This window comes from Rattus norvegicus (assembly GCF_036323735.1).
Source record: "Rattus norvegicus strain BN/NHsdMcwi chromosome Y unlocalized genomic scaffold, GRCr8 chrY_unlocalized_34, whole genome shotgun sequence".
Taxonomy (NCBI): domain Eukaryota; kingdom Metazoa; phylum Chordata; class Mammalia; order Rodentia; family Muridae; genus Rattus; species Rattus norvegicus.
The window spans coordinates 175,608-202,202 of NW_026947394.1; the positions used below are offsets into that span (position 1 = coordinate 175,608).

The 26,595-nt window shown below is 36.8% G+C and overlaps 2 long non-coding RNA genes across 3 annotated transcripts in view; one reads left to right on the forward strand and one right to left on the reverse strand.

Moving 5' to 3' along the window:
* LOC134484714 (uncharacterized) overlaps window positions 1-1,538 on the reverse strand; it is a 36,732-nt gene extending 35,194 nt beyond the window's left edge. For both annotated transcript variants that reach the window (XR_010062404.1, XR_010062405.1), the window contains exon 1: window positions 1,309-1,538. This is a non-coding gene — a long non-coding RNA (uncharacterized LOC134484714). The remainder of the gene's footprint in view (window positions 1-1,308) is intronic.
* LOC134484715 (uncharacterized) overlaps window positions 1-26,595 on the forward strand; it is a 168,760-nt gene that overhangs the window by 59,885 nt on the left and 82,280 nt on the right. The gene's annotated exons all lie outside the window — the stretch shown is intronic.

Here is a 26,595-nt window from a genome sequence, read left to right on the forward strand (position 1 = left end):
CCTATTCACAGTGACAGACGTTCTCCTCAAGAACATCTTCAAAGAGCTGCACATTGGTAGCCATTTGTAAGTGAGAGGTCTGAGGGTGCCTGGAATAGAATTGGGGACAAGGGTCGCAAAGAAGGACGTTAAGATAGGAGTCTGATCAAGGCAAATATTTTATTTTCCTCCAAGGATGAATTTATACCATAACTGGGGTAACAGAGGGAGGGGAGAAGTAAGAAACATTTACTCAGGCCAAAGATACAGTATTGGTGTGGTCAGGGAGTCAGCTGATGTTGACATAATATCAGAAATGTCACAGGTTTGTCATATTATTAGTCAGCAGGACAACTTTGAAATATTATTATTTTTCTTGACCACCAGATGTGTATTAGTATTCTGCAGCTGGGTGGGGATTTTCCATGAAAATAGTCATACTTAATTCTAACCATAATAATAACATAAACATTGGAGGACGGCAAGGACATCGCTCCAAAGAAATTGAAGGGGCTTTCAACTCCATACTAAAAGCAATTCCAAAGAAACAGAGATTTCTGGTACTAATCCAATATTCTGTGCATGGACAGAACTATGGCTCCAATATCATATGTTACAGAGGATGGCCCTATTGTGCACCAATGGAAGGAGAAGAACTTTGTCCTTCCCAGGTTTGACTCCCAGTTCAAAGAATGTCAAGGTGCAGTAAGGGAGGTTATAGAAGAAGGGTAGTGGGACCAGTTAGGGGTCTTATTGACAGGAAACTGTGAAAGAAAATAACATTTGAAATGTTAATATAGAAATATCAAATTAAATAAGCAATAAAATTTGCTAAAAAATGAAAAAAATGGAAGAAATAAAAGAAAAGAAACTGCTAGCTTATCTCACCTATTGACTCAGAAATGTAAAGGGTCACTGTAAGGAAATGGTAGTTAGAGTCATACTAGTGAAAGACTGAGTAGATGAAATCTCAACTAGAAGCACTTCTCTATCCCAGATATCAGTGTCAGACACAAATAGCACTATAGGGATCCAAAGCCTGAAGGAGTTTACTCTGAGCTGAAAATACACTACTTGTTCATCCCTTCTTCCTCAGGACCTTTATCTTCATGACAAAAAGAATAAAAGTCATGAGCTCTCAGGAAACAACTGTGCCCTTCCCAATATTGGCTTGTGGAATAAAGAAATGAATGATATAAACACTCTGACTTCCAGGAACCATAAGAACAGGGAAGTCCAGATGCTTCTGAGAGGCTCCCATCTCCCGATTCCCATATGTGGAAGACTCAGATCAAGGCTGTCACTTCAGGGAACCCACTAAAAACCTACCCAGGACTAATTTAGCTCTCCAATGGACCACGTATTTCTTCCTTTTTTAACACCAAGACAGAAGGGCATCTTCCTTCTTTCCATCTCTGATCTCTTCATCTTCCTTTTCTCCCTCAAAAATGGCTGTTCACTCTGAATTAAAGGCCAATTAGTAAGCCCTAGAGGTACTGAAGGAATATCTAAGAAGCAAGTGCTGTCACAACAACACTTATGACCTCACAGAAGGAGCTAGAGCTCTCAAGGTTACAAGAGATTTTTCAGGGAGGGCCTAATGATGGTGTCACTGAGAACCTCCATATCCTACCTGCTGAACAGCTTTGCTTTCATTGACCAATTTTGAGAGTGCCTTTTCCAGCTGAGTCTTTTGTGACGCAGTGGAAACCTTTACATACTATATCTCTCTAAATCTAGAGACTTTTCTTGTCTTCAATAGTGGTTACTTACTCTGAATGGAGAAAGTTGGTCAGGGGCTTGGCATGGGTAGAAATGATTTAGGAAAACAAAGTATAGGAGATTCTTCTAGATAATATTTTTATTCCGAGGTTTATTCCTGTGACATACAGTTCAATTTTCTAGGTTTTCTCTTTTTCCCGACAGGCTTTATTTTCCGTATACACCATTAATTTATTGAATATTGTATTACACAAATGTGATCATGTTCTAGTTTTATTCTCTTGCATAAGTGCTGAAAAAATGATACCCAATACTGTATTAGAACAAATATTACATAGTACACCTAAAGAAATCAAATTCCTTCCAAGGCCAACGTAACATCATAAGTAAGCAATTTCAATTTACTGAGAAATGTTTAAATATTGTATTATTTATCTTTAACAGTACTCAAGAATCTTTAAAAAAACAAATCTAAATATCTGTATAAAAATGTCATATCTGCTTTAAATGATCAGAATGCACATCTGTGATTGGCAATCCTTATTAAAACCTATCAGGAACTGAGGCTAAACCTGGGACAGAAATCAGTCATCAACAGTTCAGCCTTTGTGACAGTCACACCATTAGCCTGTGCCGCCATTGTTCTTGATCCCTGACCTTAAAAGGTCCCAGCCTTTCCAAACCTCAAACTGTTACATAAATTTGTTATTACCTCAGAGTCAGTAGGAACAACATCTTAGTCAGCTTCACAAGCAATTTACTTTTCCAAATGTGTTTTAAGGTTGGCGGTCGTCGCTGACCATTCTACATTTCCTCGGGAAATGATGGAAGCACTGATCTGCCCGAGAGGCAAATCCTAAAAGATCTTGACCACTGTTATTGCAAATTCCAATGGCGCTGCCCTCTGAGTGGTGTGAAGCTCCATGAGGATTTTCATGCACTTCTTAGATTAAGAGAGATATGAGTGCAAAAATCAAGTGACACTCTGCATGAAGTTCTTGTTGGGTTCCTGCCTCACCAAGGTCCAACGGGACTGGGCGGAAGAGTGGGCCATACTGCAGGAGTTCTAAAGCTCTGTGTCATTCCTCCTTCACAGGCCTTGGCCATACTCCATTTCAGAACCAAATTTGAACCATGCTTTTAACCTGGATTTAATTTCAAATACTATACTGAGTAGGAAGTGTGGGCATCCTTACATTGTCCTTAACTTTAATGGAATTCCTTTATGTTTCTTTCCATTTAGGTTGATGTTGCATGCTGGCTTGCTGTCCATTGCTTCTATTATGTTTCTGCATAGGACTGGTATCACTGATCTCTCTGATGCTTTTAACATGAAGGGGGGTTGGAATATTTTTGCAAGCTTTTTCAGCACCTAATGAGATTATTATGTGATTTTTTCTTTCAGTCTCATTATATAGTAGATTATATTGATGGATTTTAAGAAATTGAACCGTCCCTGCCTCCCACTAGATATTAATAATTACATAGCATAACCAAGAGAAGGGATCTCATATTCTCACGCATACTCTTACAGCTCTCCAAAAAAACAAAAACAAAAACATGCAAACAAAAAAATCATGCACCCTACAGAACAGATCTAATACTCACAAAAACACTCAAACATCCCAATCGAAAAAACAAAAACCAAAAAACATGCAAGCAAAGAAAAAGCACTGCTCCTGTAACATCAAAATAGCATGAACTAAATATCACTTCTCATTAATACCTTTAAGCATTAATGGCCTCTACTCAGCAGTAAAGGGACACAGGCTAATACAGTGGATTTAAAAACAGGATCCATCCTTCTTTTGCACTCAAGAAACACAATCTAGCAGCCGAGATAGACACAACCTCAGACTAAGGGATCGGCAAAGTTTTCCAAGCAAATGGACACAAGAAACAAGATGGTGTAGCCATTCTAACATCCGGCAAATCAGACTTTCAACCAAAAGTAATCAAAACAGATGGGGAAGGACAATTCATATGCTTCAGAAGAAAAATCCACCAAGATGTCATCTCAGTTCTGGATGTCTATGTGTCAAAGACAAAAGCAGCAACATTGGTGAGAGAAATATTCCTGAAGCTTAAATATCACATTGAACCTCAAATATTAATAGTGGGGAACATCAATGTCCCACTCTCACCAAGGACAGGCCATTGAGACAGAAACTAAAAAAATATAAATGATGTAACTAATACGGGGTTCAATTAGATTGACCTCAATGATATCTACAGAATAGTTTACTCGAACACAAAAGTACACTCTTTCTTTTCAGTACCTCATGGAACCTTATCATAAACTGACCATGTTCTCCCACTCTAAACAAGCCAGATCAGATACAGAAAGACTGTGCTAACCATTGGATCTTTTCAGATCACCACGGATTAAAACTGGACTTTAACAATAAGAAAAAGTGTATGAACTCATTGAAATTAAATAGCTCGCAACTGAAAAACAACCAGTTCCGAGAAGACATGAAAAACAAAAAGGGTTCCTAGAATTTAATGAAAATGAAGGCACAGCTTCTTCAAACTTAAGGGACATAAGGAAAGTAGTGCTAAGAGGAACTTGCATATTCAGCACAGGGCACTTTCATAAAGAAACCAGAGAGACCCCACACTAGCAACTTCACAGCACACCCTAAATCTCTAAAATAAAAAGAAGCAAATACATATTAAAGGAGGAGACAGCAAGAAATGATCAGACTCGGGGTGAAAGTGATCCATCAGAAACAAAGAGAATACAAAGATCAAAAAAAAAAAAAAAACCAAGAGTTGGTTCCTTGGAACATCAACCTGACAGACAAACACACAGACAGATAATCTAATAGGTGGAGAGAAATCATACAAATAACAAAAGCAGAATTGAACCAGGGAGCCGTATCAATGGACACTGATGAAAGTCACAGAATCTTTAGGTCTCACTTCAAATACCTGCTGTCTCAAAAATTAGAAGCTCTGAACAAAGTGAATGATTGTGTAGACTGATTACACTGATCACAGGTAAATTCTGGTAGGATAAACTATGTAAATAGCTCTATAACAACTAAAGAGACACAAACAGTAATTAAGTTTCCCCACTGAAACAGCCCCAGATTGTTTGAGTACAGACTCCTACCAGATTTTCAAAGAATTCTCAACCTACTCCAAAAAACAGAAACAGGAGGAAAATAGCCAAACTGATTCCATGTCACCACTGTCACCCTGACACCTAAATCACAAACGACTCAACAAGGAAGAATTTCAGACGAATTTCCCTTACGAACATTGGTGGAAAAATTACTAGGTAAAATGTTCCAAAATAATATCCAAGGGCATATCAAAACCGCCATTCAGTGCCATCATGTAGGCTTCCTCTTGAGGTTGCGGGAGTGGATCAATCTAGGAAAACCCATTAAAGTGATCCACAATATAAGCAAACAAAACTGAAAAAAAAAATATTCTGCCCTCAGGATTTTCCATTAACATGCGAGCTCACTTGGAGTTAACTTTGTGGATGTTGCATAGCATGCAGTATATTTATGTGTGTGTGTGTATATACATATATATAATATTATATAATAAATTAATATATTAAATTATTATATACTAATATTATAATAATATAAGTAATATTAATATACTATATTAACATATTAAATTGTTATATATCAACGTTATGATAATATATAATAAATATTACTCTAGTATATTAATATATTGAATTATATTATTATAATAAATAATAAATAAAGATATAGTACATTAATATATTAAATTATTAAATATTAATATTATGATTCAATATAATTAATATTTATATATTATGTTAGTATATTAAATTATTATATAGTAATAATACTATACCTCTCTTACCCTATTCTGACTCTCTACCTAACCCCATCCTCCACCCTCCATTATCAAATTTCCTCTCTGGCTCCCTGTCATAGGCTCTAGCATTTACTGAACAATTAAAATAGACAGAAGGTTCATATGCGATCTCCTTAATACATGATAGAGGTCTAGTTAGAGGCATCCTCCTTTGAGGAAGCTGATAAATATAAGGATACAAATACCGTTTGCCAGGGAAGATCAAAACTGAATAATGACATTGCATATCTATTCAGTGGATTCTGAAAGAACGAGGAATATTCTTCCTATAGACCTAGCTGTACTACTCCTGGCCTTATGTCTGAAAAGACATCTGCCATACCACAAAGACACGTGCTCCATCATGTTCCTAGCTTCATTCTTCATAATGAGTAGAAAATAGAAATAACCGAGATGCCCCTCAATGAGAGAATGGCTACAGAATATGTGGTTCATTTACACTATGGAATACTACGCAGCTATGAAAAATAAGGACATTGTGAAGATGCGGTCAAGTAGATGGAATGGGAAAGTATTGTTCTGAATGAGGTAACTGAGACCCAAAATAACATGTACATGATTAAATTTAAGTGATTAAAAGAGGGTATTAGCCATAAAGTACAGAATTCACACGCTGCGATCTACAGAACCAAAGAGGCTAAACATGAAGAAAGATCCAAGAAAAATGCTTTGATTTCACTCAGAAGGAGGAATATAATAATGAGAGGAGGCAGATGGAAGGAAAGGATTGGGTGGCTGAGGGGATGGGAAGGGATATGGGGTTTGAGAATCATTTCTTGGGAGAGGCGTGCAAAAGGGAAAGAGGGCCAAGAGAATAAACTGAAATCAGTGACTGTCCAGGGTGGGTGCTATCTCTATGATTTGCCTGCAATCTGGGATCGGTGAGGCTACCCTGGCATCGATGAGGGTGACTTTAGCTGAGACTCGTAGCAATGGGGATACGGGTACTGAAATGGTCACTTTCCGTAGCCACGGAGGACTCAAGGTGGAAGGTTAGGGACACAAACCACCCCCAAAATTTTGACCCAGAAATTGCCCTCTCTATAAGAAACACAGGGACAGAGATGGAAGAGGAAATGAGGGAATTGTCAAAGGATAAGTGGCCGGATGTGAGACTTATCCTATGGGCAGACGGCAAACCCTGACATTATTAATGGTCCTTTCTTGTGTTTGCAGACAGGAGGGTAGCATTATTTTCCTCTGGAAGGCACAATGGAGCAGCCGACTGAAACAGCTGCACAGATGCACGGCCAAACATTGGATGGAGCTCAGTGAGTTCCACTGGAGAGCTGAGGGAAGGGCTGGAGAAGCAGAGGAGCTTAATGGGCTTCACGATATTCCATGACAAAACCAAATTTACACAGTATCGTTCCACATATCCAGTCCTACAAAGGATAATCAATGGCAAAGTCCGACACATTGTGGCAAGTAAAACCATAGATAAAGAAAGAAATTAAACTTTTCTCAACAAAACAGAGAAGAGAAGCACACAAACATAAACTAACTTCAAAATATGAAAAAACAGAAAGCAACCATCACTATTCCTAAATATCTCTAAACATCAAAGAACACAATTGCCCCCTAAAAAGACACAAATTAGCAAACTGGATATGGAATGAGGACCCAGCATTTTGCACTACAGGGAACACAGCTCAGAGAAAAAGACAGACATTACCTCAGACTCCATATTTACACAATGTATGGAGAAGAGTAAATATCCCCTTTCTCCACAGGGGACTCTAGGTCATACTGTCCAAAAGGAGAGGCTCCAAAATTTTCACATATACATCAGAGAAGCTAGAATTTTCCAAAACTAAGCAGGATTCTCTGAGTAGTACTCTATCTCATTAAGAGACGGTGGGACAAGAAACATCTACTAAAGGAATTCTACCCACAGCCACATCTTAGGAAAGGCTGGTTGATGGGACACATATACAAAAGATTTTCTTGGACATATTCCATCTGTAGAGAATATTATGGATCCAACTGTATGTGAACCAGGAGTGGTGGAACATGAAATGCAAACACTAGTGGCTGTAGCATCCTTGATATCTGAGGAAATTGATTCCTTGTTTTCCATTTGTGCAAAAGAATGCATATGACCTCTGCAGGTTTAACAGGGGACTATTTGAACTTCCTTATCTCCTCAAGATCAGGCCATCTTCCCCAAATTAAGAAGATGCTACGCACTCTTCCAAATATGCACAAATGGTTGCCAGTCCTTTTTTATACCCACAAGCGGGCCCAAAACATCTGCAAAGTACATCAAAGTCTTTGGATTTTACCTTATATTATGAAGGGGCCTTGGACCCTGTTTTGCCTACCAGTCAGGCTTTGGAACCTGCCCCTTCTACACGGAACTCTATTTCCACTTCTCCAGCAGAAGAAATTTTTTTGGAACTTCCTCAATTACACAAAAATATCTAGAAACATCCTTATCTGATCTTGAGGCTCACAGCCCTCTCACATATGTCCATGATGCTCTAGGAGAGGTCACATCTTCTGAGGTAGTTCTAATACCTACCCCCCCCATTCTGATATCACAGTCAGCATTTCTAAACATATACACAGTACATTAAGACCTTCCTCATCTGAGAAGGATGTCTTAGGATCTACTGCATCTGAAAAACATGCTTTACAACTATCTCCATCTACCCAAGTAGATTTATTTCACATGTCCACTCTGGGGAGAAATAGTCGACATTCTCCCTCTACCAAAATGGACCACAGGCATCCAGTTTCTAGAAACAAAGGGTTAAGATTTGAACCTTCTGATGGACTCTTGAGAAATTTCTCCTCTAAGGAAGACAGTTTCAACATTAACCCTTCTGCCAAAAGGGATCCTTTGCCATCTTCTGCTGCCAAAGAGACACCAAAGCTACAATATTCCTCCCGTGAGTCCCACACGTTCTCCATCTGTCCAAAGGGTCTTGAAATTTTCCAAAAATGATGAAGGAATTGTGGAAAGCTGCCAATCCTTACAAGGGCATGCTGGATATACCATATTGTCCCAGGATGCTCAAGTACCTCCGCCTTCTACCAAAAAGGCATGTTCACCAATCTGCCCTAGGGTTTCAGGGAATTTCTTCACCCCTCTCTAGGGTTCCAGAAAGTGTTCTCCTTCCTCAAAGTAATTTGTCATTGTGAAAATTATACTCCAAAATACAATAACACTTTTTATATTTCCAAAGGTATGATGGAATGTCCACATGGAAAAAAAATCATTTACCTTGTGCCATTAGCCCAAGTGTATCAGAAAAATTCCATGTCCTCTAAAGCATCAAAAAAATCAATCTGGTTCTATCACTCTTCCTGGGAAACATTTACCATCACCAACAGAATCCCCAGGACCATCAAAATCTAAAAAGGGGTATCTAGAATATTTATCATCTGCCCAAAGGTCTTTAGGATGTTCAGCAACTTCTCCATGAGCTTGGTTAACCCACAGAACAAAAGAACTAAAGCCATCTTCCCAGGGTGTTTTCACAAGAACCACATAGTTTTTCTTTTCTTTTATGCCAAGACATAAGGCCAGCTTCCTTCTCCCCATCTCTATTCTCTTTACCCTCTTTCTTCTCCCTCCCAAATGGCTGTTTACTCTAAATTAGAGGCCAATTAGTAAACCCTAGAGTTACTGAAGGAATATTCGAGAGACAGTTGCTGTCAGGACAATGCTAGAAACATCACAGAACCAGTTAGGGCTCTCCAGGATACAAGAATATTTCAGGCAGGACCCAGTGATGATGTCACTGAGAACTTCCATGGCCTACCTGCTAAACAGCTTTCCTTACATTGACCAATTTCGAGGGTGTCTTTTCCATGAGTGTCTCCTGTGACACAGTGGAAACCTTTACATACTACATCTCTCCAATGCTAAGTACTTCTATTGTTTCATTAGGGGTTACATTCTCTGAATGGAGAAAGTTAGTTAGGGGCTTGGCATGGGAAGAAAAGATCTAGGAACATGGAGTGGAGGAGATTCTTCTGGATAATAATTTTATTCCCAGGTCCATTCCTGTGACATACACTTGAATTTCCTAGGTTTTCTCTGTATCTCCAAAGCAAGTATTTTCCCTACAGACCTTCAATTGAATAAATATTGTATTAACTATTTTGTCTACATTCCTTGAGAGGGGACGTTATACATATTCCTGAATGTGTACTCAAAAATTCAATTTTCCAATTCAATATTGGCAATGACTTTGTCAACAAAGGGGGCACAGCTAGAGAGTGAGTATAAGAGTGTAAATACTGTGTACCTTCTTCAAATGATAAACTCCCAAACACTTATTTTATCCAAACATTACCAGACATCATTAAAGCAAAGGAAAGCATGGACTATAGAATTTGGTTCCCTTGTCCCATTTGATATCAGTTCTGCATTATCTACCTTACTATGTTCCCATGACAAGACTTGAAGGTTTTTGATGTTTTACCCTGATCCTTTCTTCAGGCCAAACATAAGATTCAGGAGGATGTGCAGGATGAGGAATAGAGTGTGGTCCAGTGAAACCTCAGCTTCATTAGGTTCATAAGAACAGGAGAGAGTCTATATAGGACTGTCATTTGTGGATTCTACTTTCTTGATCTTGTATCCCAGAATCCATGTTAACATTCCATCTAACTTCGTAGCTATAATTTACATATATATATATATATATATATATATATATGTGTGTGTGTACATATATATATATATGTGTGTGTGTATATACATATAAATGTGTGTATATAGATGATATAGATATATATTTGTATATATAGATGATATGTAGATATATAGATATATAGATAAACACATATACAGATATAGATATATAGATATATAGTTATATAGATATATGGATATATAGATATATAGATATATAGATATACAGATTATAGATATGGATATAGATATTGATATAGATAGATATATTAGCCACCGAAATAGATAAGATGGATGAATCTTAGAATTGCATGATTAGAAGAAACAGATATAGGTCTTTCATGAGAGACACAGTTAGAGCATGTCAAATACAGAAGTGAATGTTAGTGGCAAACCAGTGAACTGAAAACCCATTTGTTGTTGGTAGATTTTGTGAAGGGTTACAACAGCTGAAGGACCTTTTAATCCTATAAGGAAAACCATGCCATCGAACCAGAATTTTCTGGTTGTATACAAATATTCAAAGATTGTACATGGATAGACCTATGGCTCCCACTTCATATGTAGCGGAGAATGGTTTTGTTGTGCACCAATGGAAGGAGATGCCCTTGGTCTAAACTAGGTTTTATTACCAATTCAAGGGAATTTCAAAGAGCAATAAGAGGGATTATACAAGAAGGGTAGGGGGACTGGTTAGGGATCTTATGGACAGGAAACTGGGAAAGGCAAACATATGTGAAATGTAAATATGGAAAGTCAAATTAAAAAAGCAAAAAAAATCTTGCTAAAAATAATAAATATTAAATAAGTTAAAGATAAGAAAACTGCCTTCTAATCATACATATTGAATGAGAAATTTAAAGGGTCACAATCAGGCAATGGCAGTCAGAGTAATCCTAGTGAAAAGACTGATATGATGTACTATAAACATGTCTAACTCCCAAATACCAGTATCAGACACAAACTGCACCATAGGTAATCCAATAATCAAGGAGTTTACTCTGAGCTGAGGACACAATAATTTTCTTTCACTTCTTCCTTAGGACCCTTTTCTTTTGGGCAAAAATATAAAAGGCATGAGCTCTAAGGAAAAGGACAGTGCCCTACTCAACACCTGGCTTTTGTGATAAATATATTAATGATATAAACTCTCTGAGTTCAAGGAATCACTAGAAGCAGGGAAGTCCAGTTAGTTTTGACAGGTTCTAAGCTCCTGAACCCATGTGTGGAAGGATCAGATCAGTTGTATCTCTTCAACGTACCTACTCAACTCCTACCAAAGACTCAGTGAGATTTCCCAGGGTCGACATATTTCTTCCTTTTTCTTATACCAAGACAGAAGGCCATATTCTTTCTCCCCATCTCTTAGCTTTTCATCCTCTTTGTTCTCATTCCCAAAATGCTGTTTGCTCTGAACTAGAGGCCAATTACTAAATCCTATAGGTACTGAAGGAATATATGAGAGGCATTGCAGACATGACAACATGATATTAAAGGAGAAAATAGGGATCTCCAGGATACAAGAGATTTTTTCATGGAGGGCCTAATGATGATGTAACTGAGAATTTCCATGGCCTACCTCTAAACAGCTTTCTTTACATTGAGCAGTTTCGAGAGTGCCGTTTCCAGGTATGTCTCCTGTGACACAGGGGAAAACTTTATTACTCCATCTCTATAAAGCTAGGGTCTTCTCTTTTCTTCCATAGTGGTTACATGCTCTGAATGGAGAAAGTTAGTCAGGGTCCTGGTATGGGTAGAAATGATCTGGGAACTTGGAGAGGAGGACTTAATTCCAGGTCCATTCCTGTGATATACTGTTCAATTTTCTAGTTTTCTCTGCCTTGTATAGCCCAGTATATTCCCTACAGACCTTTATGTGATTGAATATTGTATTTCACTTATCATTTGTACATTCCTTGATAGGGGACTTTATAAATATTCCTGAATGTGTACTCAAAAATCCTGTTTTACTATTCCATTTTCTGCAATGATTTTGACAATGACGTGGGCCCAGCTATAGAGTGAGTATAACAGTGCAAATACTGTGTACCTATTTCAAATGATAAAGTCCCAAATCCTTATTTTATCCAAAGAGTACCAGACAACAATAAAGCAAATGTCCACATGGACTATACATTTCTGTTCTCTAGTCATATTTGATATCGGTACCACACGATCTACCTTACTGTGTTCCCATGGCCAGACTTGAAGGCTGTAGATGTGTTATCATGATTCTTTCTTAAGGCAAAATATAAGAAACAGGAGCATGGAGGAGTTTACTCTGAGCAAGAGACACAATACTTTTCCTTCCTTTCTTCCGTAGGTCCTTTTTCTTCTTGTGAAAAAGAATAAAGGTCATTTGCTCTCAGGAAAACAACAGTGCCCTTCCCATCACTTGGCTTTTGCAATAAAGATATGAATGATATAAACTCTCTGAATTCCAGGAACCATAAGAACAGAGAAGTCCGGATGCTTCTGAGAGGACCCCAGTTCCTGATTCCCATATGTGGGACGCTCAGATCGATGCTATCTGTTAAGCAATACCACTCAAAACCTACCGAGGCATCACTGGGCTTTCCCAAGCACACATATTTCTTCCTTTTTTTTTTTGACCAAGACAGAAGGGCAGCTTTCTTCTCCCCATTTCTGATCTCTTCATCATCTTTGTTCTAACTCCCAGATGGCTGTTTACTTTGAATTAGATGCCAATTACTAAATCCTAGAGGTACTGAAGGAATACCTGAGAGGCAGATGCAGACTTGACAACACTAGAGACATCAAAAAAGAAGATAAAGCTCTCCAGGTTACAAGAGATTTTTCAGGCAGGGCCTAATGATGGTGTCTCTGAGAACTGCCTTGGCCTACCTGCTAAACAGCTTTCCTTACATTGATCAGATTTGAGGGTGCCCTTTCCTGTTATGTCTCCTGAGATTCAGTGGAAATCTTTATGCACTCCATCTCTCTAAAGCTAGACACTTCTCTTTGCTTTATTAGTGGATACATGCTCTGAATGGAAAAAGTTAGTCAAGGGCTTGGAATGGGTAGAAAAGATTTTGTAACATGGAGTGGAGGAGATTCTTCTGGATATTAACTTTATTCCAAGGTACAATCTTTGAAATACAGTACAATTTTGTAGGTTTTCTCTATTTCCCAAAGGCCAGTATTTTCCCTACATACCTTCAATTGAATGAATATTGTATTTCACTTTCTTATTGTACATTTATCGATATGGGACTTAATAAATATTGCTGAATGTGTACTCAAAAATTGTTTTCCAATTCCATTTTCTGCAAAGATTTTGGCAAGAAAGGTGGCCCAGTTATAGAATGAGTATAACAGTGTAAATATTGTGTAGCTACTTGAAATGATAAACTCCCAAGTCCTTATTTTATCCCAAAATTACCAGATATCAGTAAAGCGAAGGCCAGCATGGACTATAGAATTAGGTTCTCTAGTCCCATTTGATATCTGTTCTGTATTATCTACCTCACTGTTTTCCCATGGCCAGACTAGATGGTTGTGGATGTTTTACCATGATTTTTTCTTGAGGAATAATAAGATAGAAGAGGAAGGACTGTGAGAGGAATGGCTTGAGGTCCAGTGAAACCTCAAATTCAATAGGTTCATAAGAACAGGAGGGAATCTATTTGGCATTGTCCTTTGTGGATTCTACATTCTTGACTTAGTTACACAGAATCCATATGAAAATTCCCCCTACCCAAGCAGCAGAAGGAGCCACCTACATATATATCACCAAAACCTGATAAGATTGATGAATCTAAGAAGTGCTTTCTGCCAGGAAACAAATATAGATTTTTCCTCAGAAACACAGCTAGAGCATATTATATACGGAAGTGACTGTATTCTTGTAAAACTATAAAAATAAAAAGTAAATTTTTGTTTTATCCTGCTAACTCTGGCACTGAAGTGTCTGAAATTCTCTGCTAGATATCTTGGCATAAACACCTTCCCACTCCTCAGCTTCACAGTGTTTCATGCCGTCACACACTCTCCCATACTCAAACCCTCACATAAAAAACACACAGCACAATAATCTTTGATTTAGTTGTTTAGATATAATTGCCCACTTAAACACACCACGTAGGGTACTACCCATCCCTTATGAATATTAAAAACGACTTGTAAATACACAGAGCAGAATCTTAAATTCACCTGTCATGGCTTCTCACTCTGTCATCTTACAATCCTCTTTTTTCCTCTAGTGTCCTCCTCTTCCTTCAAACATCTCTACTGACCATTCTTCCTTCTCCTCACAAATTAACCCTCCTTCTGTCCTGTTCCTGCCACTCACTTATACTTTACACATTCAATGGGGAGGTAGTTCTTGTGAAGTAACCTGAGTTCTGAGTACAGGACTATGCACCTGACTTTGAGGCAGTTGAATTAGCATCAAACACAGAAAACTGCAGGGAGAACCACAACATGAACCCTAGTGGCAAACCAGTGAACCGAAAACGAACTTCTTGTTGGTAGATGTTGAGAAAGGATTAGAAGAGTTGAAGGTGCTTTCAAACCCATAAGAACAACAATGCCAATGAAACAGAGCTTTCTGGTAGTAGACCAATATTCAAACAATGAACATGAACAATCCTATGGCTCTTACTGCATATGTTGCAGAGGATGGCCTTGTTGGGTGATAATGGAAGGAGAACCCGTGGTTCTGCCTAGCTTTGACTCCCAGTTCAAGGGAATATCCAGGGGCAGTAAGGGTGGTTGTAAGAGAAGTGTAGGAGGACCGGTAAGGGATCTTTCAGTCAGAAAACGGGGAATGGAAATATTTTAAATGAACATTTAGATATATCCAATTAAAAAAGCAATAAAATTAGTTAAAAATTTAAAAAAAATGAAAGACATGAAAGAAAAGAAATCTTCCAGCTATTCACACCTATTGACTCAGAATTTTAAGGGGTCACTGTCAGGGAATGATAGTCAGAGTATTACTAGTTGAAAGAGTTATATGATGAAGTCTCATCTAGAAGCACTTCTCCCTTCCAGCTATCAGTTCCAGACACAAACTGCATTATTAGAATACAATGCATGGAGGAATTTACTCTGTGCAGAAGACAAAATACTTGCCTTACCTTTTCTGTTAGGACCTTTTCCTTTTTGACAAAAGGTTAAAGCTATGAGCTCTCAGGAAAAACTAGAGTGCCCTTCCCAAAACCTGGCTTTGGGGATAAAGAAATGAATTATATACACTAACTGACTACCAAGAAAAATAACAAGCAGGGAAGTCCAGATGCTTCTGAGGGGCTCCCAGCTCCTGATTCCCGTATGTGGAAAGCTCAGATCAAGGCTATCTCTTCAGTGAACCTACTCAACACCTACCCAAGACTCAAGGATCTTTCCCATTGACCACGTGTTTCTTCTTTTTATACCTAGACAGAAGGTCACCTTCTACACCCCATGTCTGATCACTTCATCCTCTATGTTTGCCCTCCCAAATGGCTATTTACAACGCATTAGATGCCAATTTGAAGACCCAAAGGTACTGAAGCAATATCTGATAGGCAGTTGCAGTCAGTACAACAATGGTGACATCACAGAAGAAGCCAGGTCTCTGCAGGATACAAGAGATTTTTCTGGGAGACCTAATGATGATGTCACTGAGACTGCCATGGCCTACCTGCTAAACAGCTTTCCTTACATTGAACAGATTTGGAGTGCAATTTCCAGGAGTTTCTCCTGTCTAACAGTGGAAACCTTTACATACTCCATCTCTTTAAAGCTAGAGATTTCTCTTTGCTTCATTAGAGGTTACATATTCTGAATGGACAAAGTTAGTCAGGGGCTTAGCATGGCTTGAAACGAATTAGGAATATAGAGTGGAGGAGATCCTTCTAGATAATTTTTGTTTCCCAGGTTCATTCCTGTGATACACAGTTCATATCCCAGGATTTCTCTATTTCCCAAAGGCCAGTATTTTGCCTACAGACCTTAACTGAATGAATATTGTATTTCACTTTCTCATTGTACATTCAATGATAAGATACTTTATTAATATTCCTGTATGTGTACTCAAAACTTCTGTGTCCAATTTAATTTTCAAAAAAGCAAAGGACAAAACAACTATGGAATTCAGTTTCTAGTACTTTTTGATATCGGTACTACACGATCTACCTTTTTGTGTTCCCATTGCTAGACTTGAGGGTCATACATTTTACCATTATTTCTCTGAAGGCCAAACATAAGATACTGGGGGATGGGCAGAAAGAAGAATGGCTTGAGAGCAAGTGAAACCTCAACTTCAATTGGTTCATAAGAACAGGAGGGAGTTTATTTGGCACTGTCGTTTCTGAACTCTATATTCTTGACCTAGTTGCTCAGAATCCATGTTGCCTCCACCCAACCACATAGTTCTTGGAGCCACCTAAAGGAGGATATATGTATATGTATATGTGTGTGTATATATATATATATATACATATATACATATATATATATATATATATATATATATATCAGCCACCAAAACTAGATAAGATTGATGTCGCTAAAAAGTGCAATCTGCCAGCAACTGGACATAGATATTTCCTGAGAGACACAGGTAGATCATGTGAACTACAGAAGTTAATGCTAGAGCAAACCAGTGAACTGAAACAGACTTCTTGCTGGCAGATTTTGAGAAAGGATTACAAGAGGTGAAGGAGCTTAAAATCCCGTAAGAACAACAATGTCAATGACCCAGAGCTTTCTGATACTAGACCAACATTCAGTGAATGTACACAGACAGAACTATGGATCAAACTGCATGTGGCAGAGGATGACCTTGTTCATCATGAATGCAAGCCGAAGCTATTGGTCCTCTCTAGGTTTGTCTCCAAGTTCAAGGGAATGTGAAGGCACAGTTGGGGGGGGGGGTTAGAGAAGAAAGGGGAAGGATACGGGTAGGAACCTTTTGGGTAGGAAAATGGGAAATGAAATAACATTAAATGTAAATATAGAAATATCAAGTTAAAAAAAGCAATAAAATTGCTAAAACATAAAAAAAATGAAAGAAATAAAAGAAGAAAAAACTGACAGCTAATCATACCTATTGACTCAGAAAAGTAAAGTGGTGGTCAGTGGAAATATTAGTGGAAAGACTGAGATGATGAAGTGTCACCTAATAGCAATGCTGCTTCTCAGACTGCACTATAGATATGCAAACATGGAGTGTTTATTCTGAGCTAGAGACACTATATCTGTCTCTACCTTTTTCCTTAGGACTTTTTTCTTCTTGTCAAAAAGAGTAAAGGCCATGAGCTGTCAGGAAAACAACTGTGCCCTTCACAACACTTGGCCTATTGAATAAAGAAATTAATGATATAAACTCTCTGACTTCCAGGAACAATAAAAACAGGCAAGTCCACATGCTTCTGAGAGGCTCCCAACTCCTGATTCCCATAGGTGGGAGGCTCAGATCAAGGCAGTCTCTTTCTCAATCCCACTAAATCCCTACCAAGTACTCACTGAGCTGTTCCAAGGACCACTTATTTCTTTTCTTTTTTTTTATACCAAGACAGAAGGCCAGCTTCCTTTTTTCTTCCCATATCAGATCTTTTCATCCTCTTTGTTCTCCCTCCCAAAAGGCTGTTTACTCTGAATTAGAGGCCAATTAGTAAACCCTAGAGGTACTGAAGGAATATCTGAGAGGCAGTTGCAGACACAACAACACTTGTGACATCACAGGAGAAGATAGGGATCTCCTGGTTACAAGAGATTTTGGAGGGAGGGATTAATGATGATGTCACTGAGAACTGCCGTGGCCTACCTGCTAAACAGCTTTCCTAACAGTGACCAGTTTTGAGAGTGCCTTTTCCAGAAGTGTCTCCTATGACACAGGGGAATGTTTTATGTACTCTACCTCTTTAAAGCTACAGACTTCTTTTTCCTACATTAGTGTTTTCATGCATTGAATGGAGAAAGTTAGTCAGGCACATGGCATGGGTAGAAATGATCTAGGAACATGGGGTGGAGGAGTTTATTCTGGATAAGAATTCTATTTCCAGGTCCATTCCTGTGACATACACTCAATTTCCTAGGATTTCTCTGTTTCCCAAAGGCCATTATTTTCCCTACAGACCTTTAATTGATTGAGCATTGTATTTTATTTTCGTATTGTACTTTCCTTTATAGGAGAATTTATATATACATACATATATATATATATATATATATATATATATACACACACATAGTTGTAGAAGACACCATATATATATATATATATATATATATATATATATATATATATATATATATATATATTCCTGAATGTGTACTCAATAATTCCGTTTTGCAATTTCATTTTTTGCAATAAATTAGCAACAAAGCGTGACCAGTTATAGAGTGAATATAACTGTCAATATTGTGTTCCTACTTCAAATAATACTCCCAAATCCTTATTTTATCCAAAAACTATGAGACATCAGTAAAGCACAGGCCATCATGTACTATAGAAGGCAGATCTCTACTCCTATTAGATATCAGTTCTAAAACATGTACCTTCCTGTGTTCCCAGGGCCAGACAAAAGGGTTTAGGAGGTTTTACCACTATTCTTTCTCAGGTGAAACACAAGACTCAGAAGGATGGACAGGAAGAGGAATGGCTTGATGTCCAGAGAAACCTCAACTTCAATAGGTCCATAATAACAGGAAGGAGTTTGATTGGCATTTCTACATTTTTGACCTAGTTCTACAGAATCCATCCTAAAATTCCACCAAACCACATAGCTGTAGGAGCCACCAAATATATACATATATACATATATACATATATATATATATGTACATACATACATATATTTATATATATATATATGTACATGCATACATATATTTATATATATTTAGATAGTTATATATATATATATTTAGATATATAGATATATATAGATATAGATATAGATATGGATATAGATATAGATAAAGATATATAAATATAAATATAGATAAAGATATACATAAACATATAGATATAGATAACAAGAGACAGATATAGAGGTAGATAGATAGATAGATAGATAGATAGATAGATAGATAGATAGATGGATAGATAGATCTGCCACAAAACTACATAAGATTGATGACGCTAAGGAGTGCATGCTGCCAGGAAATGGATATAGATCTTTCCTGAGAGACCCAGGTAGACCATGCCAATTACAGATGTGAAGGTTATTGGCACACCAGTGGAATGCAAACAAACCTCTTGTTTGTAAATTTGGAGAAAGGATTACCAGGACTGAATGGGCTTTCAAGCCCATAACAACAATGCCAACGACCCATAGCTTTCTGGTATTAAACCAATATTCAAAGACTGTACATGGACAGAACTATGGCTTCAAATGTATATGTAGTACAGGATGGCTTTGTTGGATATCAATGGAAGGAGAGGCTCTTAGGCCTACCAAAGCTGGAACCCCCAGTGTAGGGGAATGTCACGGGTGCTGGGAAAGTGAGTGGTTGGTGAGGGGAACACCTTTATAGAAGAACTGGTTGGGGAAAGGATAGGAGTCTTATGACTGGAAAACTAGAAAGGTGAATAATATTTGAAATTAAACAAAATATCCCATTTTTATAAAAGGAAAAATAAAATTTTAACCAACTTAACAGCCAAAGAGGAATCTCAATCCCACTTGAACGGGAGAAGAAATGAACCTCAGGAGTGAAGAGTGAGGGGCGTGGGTGAGAAAGGAGTCAGTAAGGGAGAGGGGAACATGTTCAAGTGTTGGTGGGGAGTTTGACTGAAGTCCTGAGTGCAAGCAGAATGAATGAAAAGAGTCAACCTCATGAACTAAAAGTTTGGAGGTGGGGGTGGCTCTAGAATATTCCAGAGACCTGAGAGGTAAGAGACTATCAGGACTCAGTGAAATGTCCAGGAGTAGGTAGAGGGAACTTGTAGAGACTAACTCCATGACGAAGAGAGAGCATCAAGTGAGGGATAAGGTTGCCATCCACAAATCAAAACTCTGAGCCATATTTGTTGCTGTCTGAAAGAATTTAAGGGGCAAAACCAGAGAGGAGCCTGAGCAAAAGGAATTCCAGTGTCCCGCGATATCTGGGAACCAGATTAAGTAGAGGCCCCCAAGGCCTGACACTATTACTCATGCTTTGTCATGTTCACAAAACGGACCTGACATGACTGCATTAGCAAAGAAAAAACAAGCAGCTGAAAGAGTCAGATGCAGACATTTACACTCAGCCAATGAACAGAAGCTGCTAAGCCCTGTGGTTGAATTGGGGAAAAGCTGAGGAAGCTGAGTAGGGGAGCAACGCAGTCGGAGGACCAGCAGTGTTAACTAACCTGGACCTCAGTGATTTTTCATACACTGAGCCATCAATGCGGCATCATGCACCAGCTAATATGAGGCCTCTAAGATTGGAGTGCTGGTTCTGGACACAACAAGAGAAGATGCACTTAACCCTCAAGACACTTGAGTTCCCAGGTAGTGGAGAGGTCTGGTAGACTGAGGGTGGAGTGGGAGGCAGCTTCATTCAGTTGGGAATGCGGGGAGAAGGTATGGAATGTAGAACAGAATATGAGCTTTGAGAGGAATGAAATCTGAATTCTAAAATTTAATTAAATAAAATTTTAAAAGAGAAAATATAAACTATAATAAACACTTTCTTCCCCAACTTGCTTTTTTCCCTCCTTGGTCATGGTATTTCGTAAAAGTAATGGAAACTCTGGCTCAGACACAGTATTATGGGCAAAATTGTGCAAATGCTAGTTAGAGAAGTATGACATCTCTGTGGAGTCAAGTTAGTTTATCTGATTCAAACTTCCTTATTCAGAGATAGCAACTAACAGAGAATTACTAAGACTAAGTTTATTATCATGCCGTAGTGAACATTTTTAACCATAGCATTATGGGATCTGTGATATCCAAAAAGAAATCAAGAGACTGGGAATACTAAAAGGAGAGAATCTTGTTTAAACATTCTTGGAAGAAATGAAATTCATATCTATTAGATTACCATAAAGGGATTGATGCTTTGGATTGTGGCCTGCTACCAAACACAATCCATATTCTCTTTTATTACTTCCAAAGTAATAATAGATTAATTAATAAGATGTGAACTTAACTCCAAAGATATTACTGTATGTATGGGTGTATTTTGTTTACTACATTTATTATAAAAATAATTTGTGTAAAGATGTCAATTGGAATTGCTTGGAAAAGTTCCTTGAGTTTACAGATATGGTTTTACTTAAATGAGATTTTACTCTAGCAGTGAATTCCATTTGTTTATATCATGGTTCCTTCTACATATACTGATGGAAATGACAATAGTTAGATTATTTCTGAAACACCTGGATAAAATTTCACTTACCTAAGGAAATGATTATTGAAGAAGTGCAGCAATTTTCTTTCTCACTACTGATGTACTCTCTTCATGTACATTGCTATTGGCTTCTGGAAAAAGAAAGCAAATTCATTTTTTAATGTCTCAAGTTACCAAAGTACTTTAGAAAAAAGTCTATCTTGTCTTATAAAGGTGATATTTATCTAATGCTAAATAAGATTAAAAAGAATAGCTTTTGGGTTCTTTTTTAACTGTCCTACAAGAAATAAAATAAAATGCTTTTAATATACCATTTTTGTATAGTGCTCAGCATCTCTGGTGTGTGTCTCTCACTCCCTCTCTTATCCAGATCTCTTTTAGTTTATGGAGCTGAGATGCCATGCATAGTAAACATCTTCATTCTCTCTCCCCCCAGGCTCCAAACCTCCTGCATATTACCAGTGTTGAAAAAACTTTATATTCACTGATATATGCAGGACCAGAAAATACCTGTCTTTTTGCAGTTAGCTTGGCATTCTCAGGGTCCTTCCATGCAGCATACACCAAATGCTTGAGTGATATTACACCCCAAGGAGAGCCCACAGCTGATATCTCTTCAAACTAAAACTTTGTTTTTTCCAAATATCAATATGTGCTGATGACTCTTAAAAGCTTTAACATCCTTTGTAGCCCTCCTCCCACGCAAGTTAAAAAAAAGAAGGATGGAAGCATTGGGTTTAGTGGTGGTGGCCCTGTTTAAATAGGTTCATTGGAGCAACTCCCATCTGTGTTGTCTGGATAGCAGAATTACATTACACAGTTTAGCAGAGGCAGCTTGTTCCATTAGCAAACATTTCATGAATACACTAGTAGTTCAATTTTGCAGAGTTGTCATAACAAACAGGAAAGAGCAGCAGTGGCAGAACCTAGTAGAACAGCCAGGCTTCTGTACGTAGCCTGGACAGAGAGAAGTTCTATGCTGTGATTCTCTCAGGGAATTGAAATCAGCAGAGACTCAAGATCCACAAACATTGTTGCTGCTGCTTCATTTGTTTGCCACAGTCTGTGTAGCCAACTTTCCCTTGGAAAAAATAGCATATGTTTGAAATGTTTGCTGCTGCTACAAATACATTACTGTAGCTGAGTAATCCTGTACATTATTTTCTCTTCAGAGGGATTGACACTATCCAAATCCTTTACAGTTATTGCTGCTAATTTTGAAACGGGTAATCCAATATGTGATCAGTTGAGAAAATTCAAAACAGTGTACCTGCTTTGACCATGTTTCCAATATAAAAATTTAAAAACACTTACAACCTATGAGCTGTAATGGTACTGGAAACCCTTAACAACCATCTCAATAGCAGTTACATATTCTTACTCTTGTATAAAAAATAGAATTAATTGGCAAAAGGTGATAACAATTTGTTTTTGAATGGGCTAGCCTGTCGGTGATTTTGGTCAAGATGATAATTATCAAAAGCATGATTTCAAGCAAGTTTATAAAATAATGTGTTTAAGATATGGAGCTCATTTGCAAATTTTCCTATCCTGTTTGGCCAAATGCACATGCCATCTAGTTCTAGGGATTAGTCTGGTTTATATTGTAGAAATTCAACCTAAATATACATGTTTTTTCATGCATCTACCAGCAGGGTCACAAACCCACAGTTTTATTTCAATTGTCATCTATAAAATTCCATCCGTTACAAACAACTGTCCCATGGTTGTTGGGAATCGGTGGTAGAGTTTTTTTTTTTTTTTTTTCTAGTTCTATGTTAAATGTAAAGATATGAAAGGTAATAAGTGTGTGGAAAAACAATTTGGAATTGTATCTTATTAATATATTTCCCTTGGATTTTATTTTGTTTTATGTTTTATTAAGAAAATTATTGAACTTGGTGACTCAAGACAGCAAGTATAATACATTTTTTTCTCTTTTCTTTTTTTCGGAGCTGGGGACCGAACCAAGGGCCTTCCGCTTGCTAGGCAAGTGCTCTACTACTGAGCTAAATCCCCAACCCCATATAATACATTTTTAAAAATGATTTTAAGCAATATATTATGTGAACTTGAATTTTAACTCCAGTACTCCTGATTCTCAAGGGGACTTTTTCACACTTTTCTTTCTTGAATTTGAAAAATGAAGTGTACTTATACCTAAATCGAGTTTTAGAGGAGCAAAATGATATAATTTGAAGGAAATACTTAGTGTAGATTATAGGCTTAATAAATAATGAAATTTGACTATATCCTCCCTAGATGGTGAAGCCCTTGAAGGAAAGCAGAAACTTCATTTTTTTATAAACCTATTTTCTAGACATGTACTGGAAACATAATAAGTAATCACTTATTTTTGGAGTAAGAGTATGAATGAGTTAGAGTAGTACATATAATCTCCAATTACCAAAAGTCAGATTTGTAGAACCATCATCATGTTAAAAAAGAAGAAATGAATACTCAATCAGAGTCATTTGACAATAACATCATTTTTCTCTTATTTGACTAAACCATATACATTATGCCTAGGCAATTTCTTTCAAATGCAAAGTTTTTGGTTAGTAAAGAATGTATGTATGTATATATGTATATGTGTATACATTTGTATATGTGTATGTGTACATAGGGACACACACACACACACACATATAAATATATATATATATAATTGTGTATGTTTACTTAAGGGCATATGTATATATGTTTATATGTATATATGTATATACGTGTAGGTGGACACATTTATATATATATATTTGTTTGTATGTGTATATGTGTTTATATATATATTTATGTAACATAAAATGTACTCTACTTTCTAACTTTATGAAACTTTTGACAGCTATACATTAGTACTCAAGATTTTTAAAAGCTGTTTCATAAATTTTGATTCATTGTAAAGTTACAGTTCAGAAAAGAGATTCAAGGTAGCTAATTAATTTTTATACTATCAAATTTCCTCATCTATTTCATAAAACACAAAGATTTAGTTTGGTAATGTGACTGTATATGGGTTTTAGCATGAGACATATCTAATTAACTTTTCCATCATGTGATGTAATTTCAGGATACTAAAGGACCTATGTGAGTTAGAAAATATAACAAATGGACTGCTGTATGTGATAGATCAGAATGATAGAAAGATACATACATACATACATACATATTTACATACACGAAAGATCACAGATAATAAGTAGATTAATATCACATACTCAGAATCATCAATCATGAAATAATTATTAAATGTGAAATATCTTCTTATATGAAGCACAATTTTAAATGTGAATTATGTTCTTATCTTAATACCTAAAGGAACATTTATCAGCCGTAATTTTAAAATAAAATGTCTATTTAACACTTCCACTCAGGTAATTAACAGAGATGAAATACTTAGATTCCTTTACATTAATCTGTCAAATTCTCCCATCATCTCGTCTTTGTTACTTAAAGGCATAACATCATACTTTGTCTCTATTTGCAAATCTTCAGCTACTTTCCACCCTGCTCTGCATTCTACCTCAAATCTTATCACTATATTTAAGTCTCTAAGAGATCCTCATGTGCTATCATGAAATTTAATCATGATCCATCATTTTTTATCTTTACTAACATTGCTCTCATATGGGTAATTATTATTTCTCTGTCACAAATGAGGTCACTACCGCTTCCGTGTTTTCAGTACTATTTTCAACATCAACCATTTTATAATTGCTCTTTAAATGAGATAATAAAATGATCTATTTTCCCCCAATAAATTTTCCACCAACAGTTTGTTCCATTGAATCTTTAGACAAGAAAAACAAAGTTGTTACAAAGTTGTAGTTCTACTCAGATTTAAAACAGAAAGCTGGCTATGTGACAGGAATCATAGGAAGAATACATCTGGAAGAGGAAGCAGAGCTTGGAGAAGACCTCATGCAGAGAAGTGCTTCATGCAATTTTAAACAAAAAGTGTGAAAGACCTGAACTTGCATATTGAATATTATTTGTTGAATAATATTTACAAGTGATTCTGAGTGGACTACATAAGCATGTTTATTTATAAATCCATGGTAAATGCTAAAAAAAAAATGACATCGACGTGTAATAGAGCAGAAAAGGAAATAAAGTGGAAATTTGGTACAGGTTACATTATGGATGTTATCAGTTTAAACATGCTGATTTCATGTGATGAATATCACAGATATACTAACAGTATTGCATGACTCTATAGTGAAATTACACAGAGTGAGAACACTAACAATAACCTGTGACAAAAATGGCTATATTCTTTAATATTTCTTTTTGAAAACATTCATTTCAATTAAGAAAATTCAATAAAGGAACCAAAGATAACTCTTTTCATCTTTTGCATATCCAATCTTTAAACAGACAGGAGTATACTGGACGAATTTTCTTCAAGCATTTTGCTACTCCAGTTATTATTAATTTAAAACAATATGCAGATCAGGGTGTCATACTTGTGGGTATTGGTTACTAAGACCCAATAATCTCCTCAGAAGGACATCCATATAAAGGAATCTAAAATAATTTCCATTTAAATATTAAAAATCTTAAATATGAAGACTGCTTATCATTTTCACAATACATACACCATTTGTAATTACTTCATTTTTACGTATCAGTATCAGTCACTCTACCTCTCTTATTTTGATATATGACAAGCTTAACAAAGAGCAGACCCTGTGTTTCTCAGCATGCCTCACATTTCACCCATTTTCCACTGCATCTGGGCCATATTACAATCAATATAATTAATATTTTCAAGTAAATGATAATGGGATACAAATGCATATTTTGATATTTCCTACAGTAAAACAAGTAAAAAGATCCAGTAAAAGAATAGGTACAGAATTTGTTTATATGAAAACAGTAGGTTAATAATACCTTATAATATCCACCCTAATTCATATTGAGTCAGTGCTGAAGTATATGTGTCAATGTTTATGAAAAGATTAAATATCTTTTATGTATCTTTCTAAAAACAATTGGACATAGTCAATAAAAAAGTGTCAGGCTCAGATAAGGTTTAGAAATAATTAAAATAAGTTCCAAAAAATATTCTAAAAGACAGTTATACAACA